Source organism: Colius striatus, chromosome 2 (assembly GCF_028858725.1).
Source record: "Colius striatus isolate bColStr4 chromosome 2, bColStr4.1.hap1, whole genome shotgun sequence".
NCBI lineage: Eukaryota > Metazoa > Chordata > Aves > Coliiformes > Coliidae > Colius > Colius striatus.
The window spans coordinates 95,479,815-95,486,973 of record NC_084760.1 but is presented as its reverse complement, the minus strand read 5'-3'; positions in this window follow the sequence as shown (position 1 = coordinate 95,486,973).

The window sequence follows — 7,159 nt, the reverse complement described above, 5'->3', positions numbered from 1 at the left end:
CTGAAAAACATATAAACAAAGCACTCTGGTCCAGGAGGATGTATGTGCTTAAATGAAGCTGTTGAAGGTGACTTACTCTGCAGAGGTCACTAGGAACTATTCATGTGTTTCAAAGGTAAGACCGTGGTGAAGGGCTTTGTTGGATAAGAGACTGAATACTCAGTATTTTCAGGATGAAGCCCGAAATTTGGCAGACTTCTACCATTGCAAATAAACAATGCCAATAGCAAAGGTAGATTTTCAAACTCTTTAACTGGGAATTAAAATAGATTTATTCCTATATTCATCAGGACTGAGAAAGCACTGCATCTGGGACAATATTGCTTCATAAACACATACGGGATAATATAAAAGTTCTAATTTTTCAACCCTGAAATTTCAGTCCAAAAAGCCAGCACAATTTTGAGTTAAGTTGGATTTTTTAAATTATTTTTTAATTCAAACTAAATTTTAATCATAAAACAGGGACAAGATTTTGCTTTAGAATTCCCCATGGATCCTTCCCTTTAATTAATCTGTGCTCAAAAAAAAAAGGAGAAGAGGGTACAGAACTTGCCATTACGTGTGTGAAAAAAAAGCAGAAAATAATTGAGAAGAAGAAATACAATTCACAGCTGGACAATCGTTAGCCCCAGGTTCCCCAAAAGATGCATCAAAAACTGCTGTGAAAGCAACCCACTTGCCTTTGAGAAATAGCTGATCTGCTAGCATGCTATGCAGATGCAGAATTTCTTATGAAAGGCCTATGGCATCATATATATCCCCTTTTTCTTCCACTAGTGTCTTTATTTATTCGTTTATTCAGAATTATCTGCTTTCCTTTGAAGATGAAGGGAAAACAATGATTACTGGGTGTCTTTTATGTCTGGGATGTTTTTATGGATCCAGGATATTTGTTTTCTTTGGGGCTGCCAAGGGAAAACTCTTTAACAATCAATGCAAAAGGTAAGAGTTGATTGAGTTTCCAATGAACAGCATTGTTCTTAATAATATCGAGAATGCTGAAGGCCATAATCCATTAGTCAGGGAATTTAATATCAGAGACAAGGAGATAGCTTATAGCTATCACACCTGTGTTGGGAAATGATTGTGAGAGGTGCTTTATGGCAGAGGATTCAGGACTTACAAAAGTGATGGAACAGTGTGAATGCAGTATGGTATTGCAAGTGCTGCAAGGAAGGACTAAAACACCACAGGGTTGTTTATCCTCTTTGCCTTTCTTGCAGAGCTTTGCTGCTTCACAGAATATGGTGAGTTTCTGCATAAGTACTAGATGGGAACCTAGGATATACGGATGTAGCTTCATGTCATTAGACAGGAAGCATAGCAGTAAACATCAAATCTGTTCTCTATGTCTGTACCTCCTAGCAGCAGCAATTCAAAGGGTAATTGATAAAGACTCAAACTTACTTCTAGCAGAAATCAATCTTCTAATTACTAGCCATCTTCTCATCAAGAAAATACTGTCTGGGAAAAGACCACAAAAGAGAAGATTAATGGGCAGCAACAAGAAACTAAAGGGCAGTACGACTAAGTGCAGAAGGGCCCCTCCTAAAAATGGCAATACAGTTGTTTGGTGAACAGCTATTGCATGGGACCGTCATTCACTCATTTTTGGACTCTCTCATTGTGTTTCACTGAGTCCGGTGCAGCCCCATGCACTGAAATTGACAGCTTCCCTACTCAAGAGCATTTGCCTTCCAGACTTCCAAGCACAGAGATGCCAGTTCTGTCATGGGATTTTATAGCCTTTCTTGTTCAGGAAGGAGATAGAGTGTTGCATTTAACAAAAACCTACCTAACATCCATTTTATCTTCTTTGTGTTATTTCTTATGCTTCTTAATCAAGCAGAAAAAAACCCAAAAATCCCAAAGAGTCTGAATGATAAATCATTGTTTTAAATGTACAGAGCAGTGCCTGCCTTGAAATGAACATTCAAAACAATTGCTGTGTTTTAAAACATCTCTGGGTTGCAAGCTTAATATCAGACAGTTCTCAGCAGAATTGATTTTACTGGTTCTCCAAATAACAGCCTAACCATGAATATAGGTCTCCTGAACATTCCCAGCGTAAAAGATCAATTAAAGAACAGGCAGCTTGATGTTTTCAATCTGTCTTTTAGTAAACATTTCTCTTTCTCCTCCTCAGCTGGAAAATTCCTGCTGGGTTCTGAATGGCAGAGACCTTGAGGAGCCTTTGTATTGGTAAAATAAAACAGATTTATTTATTTTTTCTTCTTTTTTTCCACTGACCAGGATCTTCTAGCAAAATCTTGCTGGCATATCCCAGCCAGTCTACAATAGTTATTTGATTTCCAAAAGTCAACGTTTATTGCAGTGAAGAGTGTAGAAATGGGACATCCATTTTAGTAGGGATCAGGAAGAAATACCATATATGACTTAGGTCTGTATGTTATCAACCTTTAAATATCTGATAATATTAGGAGCACTTGAGTCGTTAAATTCAGTTTGCTGCTGTTGCAGACATCATTTCACAAAATACACTCCAGACTCCACTTTATAGGCAGTTCAGCTTTTTGGTCTCATTCTTCCTACTGGATGACTGCTTAGAAAGTTGGTTAATAGCTAGGAACCTCTTCAAATATTTCTTGTCGTTGTATTTATAGGCAATACAAACTCATTTAAACTTGTGTCAGCGCTATTTAGCTTAAATATACCTTCTCTTTCCTTGATCTTCATCCCTCTCTTTTGTTCATAGACACCAGTCCTAAGGAATCCAGTCTCACCTATTTAAATATGATGCAGCCTAGAAGAAGCATCCAGGCAGTCCCAGGATTCATAACTACTACAGCTGTCAAGTAATGAAATTCAGAGCTACATCTCAGTCAGTTACACACTTCCAGCATGTGTGAGACCTGGCTATCCACACTGGCACCTCATAATTATTCAAAACTCAGCTGATAAAATCCAGACACTTGTCTCCTCATTCATTTCCAGTAGTATACCTTTCTATTTGTAGATTTGGTTTGTTGTTAGGCTGAAGCCCATACACTTTTCCACATACTGCAGTTAAAGTGATGATTTCTGTTCTGTCGTATTGCATTGCCATTTTAGCACTTGATCACAGACAGGAGAATTTGCTTCATGGGATTAATACCCAGGTATTGAAGCATTGTGTAGTGAACCATCTCCTTCATGACCAGAAATACACAGGTCCAGAGATGCTCTATAGTTGCCAAATGAGAAGTACTCGATCATTTTAGAGAAAAATGAATGTTCTGTAATCTCAAATCAGGGAAGATTGTGACTGGGCCACCATGAGTCCAACTGCTGTGATGAGCCATCAGAATAATCTGCATTGTGTTTACTCGAATCACGAGTTTAATCAGGAAAGCCAAATTTTAGGAAGACTAAACTTTGACAAATGTAATGTTTCCTTACTTGAGGGTAAGCACAATACAGGTGTGATCCCACAGAGACATCCTACCAAGTGCCCAGTGTGCTGCAGGTTCAGTCACCTGGGTTATCATGCAGCACAAACCCTGTTCCAGCAAGAGTACTCACCAGGCTGAGCTCAAAAAGCACACCTTAATATGTCCAAGACTCACGGACAGCCTTGAGGTGACGTTGACAGGTCTTTCCTTCTGATGGAAAATATGCAAAATCATTCAAGATTCTCTCCAGATTGTTCCATTCTCCTGGATAATGACAAGATGAGCAAGTGTTTAATACAATAATTTTGTCTTTTAGTAGCAAGAGGCACGGCGATATCGATTTAATGGTTGAGATGAAAGTCAGAACACATGGTTTGTAAGGACTATGAAAGAATAAATTTCACACTTTTGCTTGCAAAACATCTTTTTTTTTCCTCTATTCTCATTCTCAACAGCTGGATTATTTATTCATATGTGAGGAATGAAGCAAACCCAGAGAATTTCATATAGAAAAGAGAATGTTCCTTTTCTAATGATACTTCACACTGGAGAAGTATCTGCCTAACAACGCATACCAGTTCTATAAAGCAAAAAACCAAAGGCAGCACATTGAAATTAAAAAAAAAAAAAACATTATGTGTGATTTCTTGCCTGAAATTGTTCTGTTATTTTCCCCCAGCCAACCCGCAAAAACAAAAGAGCTGTTTGATTCTGTTATATGCTGCCTATTGTTTGTCAGCAGGAAAAATTCAGAGTACTAAAAATGCTTATTGCTTTGAGAGCAATAAGAAAAAGTGTGCATGCCTTCAGATTAGCTATCACATTTTTTTTCCTGCAGAGACTGAGAAAAATAAAGAGAGATGAAATTCCATGTTGTTATATATAACATAGTCTTTAAAGAAGTGCATGGGGAGTTAGCTGTATTGATATTAATGGGTCTCATGCAGCTAAATCCCTGTTCACTACTTATAAAATATAAAAAATTTGGAATCTTGATCATAAAACACAAATTAAATCAACACAGTCTACTTCAGAGAGCACAAATATATTTCATTTTATTAGAAAATCGTAAGCCATGCTGGCATTTGGACAGAAACGAAGCCTGCTTGCTAGCACACACATCTTTTTCACAGCAGAGTTTTTACCCTTATACTATTATCAGACTGACAAGGTCTCCCCAGTAAAACAGTTCTCACACCAGCAGAATGCTCTTTATTTCGCTCTGGATGGTGGGAAGCTTGCCATAATCCCAGTCATGATTTCATTGCATCTCAAATGGAGCTATGGTAATGCATTAAAATGAAAGAAACTCTATTCTGGAATATTTCTCAGCCTAACAAGAGAAACAGGACCAAGGGCTCAATGGTAAGGCAGGCAAATGGAAGAGAATTTATTGGATCAAGAAGATGTAATAAATCAGCACAGAATTTGTTAGAATTCGTGTGTTTTCTAAGTCTGAATCGTATGACCTAGCTGTCAGACCAGGAGTCAGTAGCTTGACAGCACGGTGGCAGCAGATGACCCTTGGGCTGAGCCTGACACAAAGGCACTGCAAAACCAGATGGTTGGGTCTTGATATGCAGCTGGGAATCTGAGGGAAGCACAACACTCAGATGCACAGCAGTAGCTTGCTTTCGTGAGGGATAAATATCTCCAAAGGGTTGTCTATTAGCTCACTGAACCTCTCATTTAGAAAACAAAAATATAATTTCACAAGCCATGCTTGAAAATTTTCTAACCTCTGCACTAGACCATGCTGACTCATTTAACTGGAAGTTAACCAATCCAAAGGGCTAGCATGGAGACTGTGCAGCTGGGAGGAAATCTTTCAAGAGACTATAAGACAGATGAAGCTTTCAGAAACCTTATTTTAAAACTCTGGGCTCTTGTCTATTCTTCATCCCCGCCTCCTGCGCTTCTCACAGAAGATGCAGAGCTACAGAGGTGATCTCTCAGGTACAGTACACCCTCAAAGTCATCATTATTTACTCCACTTCTGAAGTGTCCTCTTTTAGGCATCTTTCGTCTCTCTCTTCTTTTACATTCACCTCATTCCTTACCTAAGGTCTTTCTTAGCTGAAGCACACCATGGTTTTCAATATTGTATGTTCTTCATTGTGTGATTTTATTTTTTTATGTTGCCACCTGGTGCATTTTCACCAGGTAAGTGCTTGTTAAAGGCTAAATCATACCCCAGTGCTCTAAAACCAAAGTGACAGCATTGGTCACAGTACACCTACAATGGATTAAATCAACTATAAGAAGTTTAATCATTTTCCTTTTCCACCACTTTGACTGCTTTTATGTAGAACAACAGTAAAATGCTGCCAAACAGCTTCATTCAATGTTCTCCCAGTGCCCAGGTGAACATGGGCAGTGTCCAAATCTAAAACCAGGGAAAATGGGAAGACTGAAGTTCATTTCCAGGCTAAAGAAGACCAGAGATGAAAAGTAATCTGGTCCTGAATGCAGCTTTTTCTGTTTTCCCCAACACATTTTTGCATGCTCAGTGGCACAGCAGTTGTCTTTCTTTCACTACATGCACAAAGAAGGTATTGGTATCACACATAAAACATCTTTTATGTGGTTATAAATAATGGAAAATCTTAATCTGGAAAGAAAGGTCCTTTAAAACTCTCTACATAACAAAGTGGATTTTTTTTTTGAAAGCTTGATACATTCCCTTCTTTGTTCACCACATTTGAGGCAAAAATGAACAACTGTGAGAGGAAGCCTTCCTCACCATCACATTCTTTATTCACCTTCTGCTTCCTAGCAGAAGCTTACCATTCGTTCAAAAGATATATTGCTTTCCTTTTATGTTCCTCATCCCACTAGATAAGTAGACCATAATGTTTCTTCACACACGAATATTCCCCCAAAAAAAGAAAGAATAACTAAGGAGCACAACACATCCACTTTTGCTGTCATTTCTTCCCCTCTAAGACAGTGGAACAGTTGACACTCTCTCTGCAAGATGCAAGGTGGGCCAGAGAGGGGCTGGCTTGCTTTTCCTGCCTCGGGGACCTATTTGCTAGATCTCAGAGCCTTCCCACTCAGCCTGACACTGGGCTTCTCATCTGCTGCATATCAGAAGGTGAAGAGGAGCAGGGATGCAACTTCAAAAAAGACACATACTTCTGCTTCATAGCACTGTTTGACAAAAGCATGAGGTGGGGGATGAAAATGAGACCTTGTGTAAGGCTGGTCACTTAACATGGCCATACATTGGATAGATACACTGATAATCAACCAACTGTAGGCTCAGCTTTTTTATTTCATTTATGGGAAATTACTACTTTGTTTTGTATCTATGTGAACACATAAACACATACGTGTCTCATCTGGGCTTGGTCCACTGCCTGGTAAACCTGCCAGTTAGTCACTCCTAGTAGCCTTGTGCCAGGCACCATTGAAATAAACACGGATGCTTCCAAAAAATATCACCAGCACGAGGTTCTTATACCTGCACGGGCACCAACTCCAGGTGTCCCCAAGAACAATCCAAGCTGTACGAAGTCGCTTAGTCACAAGTGGAACCAGTTTATGAAAAGTTTATGAAGGTGAATGGCCTCAGAGGACCATCAACCATCATTTATCTGAATGAAGTGAGAGCAAGAAATCCAGAGTGGAAGGGACATTTTAACCTGTTTGTTGATAGCTGACAGGTGTTATCAGCATAGGATCGCTATCTGCAGTCTCACTCTAGAAAGCAAATCTGGCAGGCCAAAGGGGTTGCCAACATTTTCTAAAGCGCTGTGATC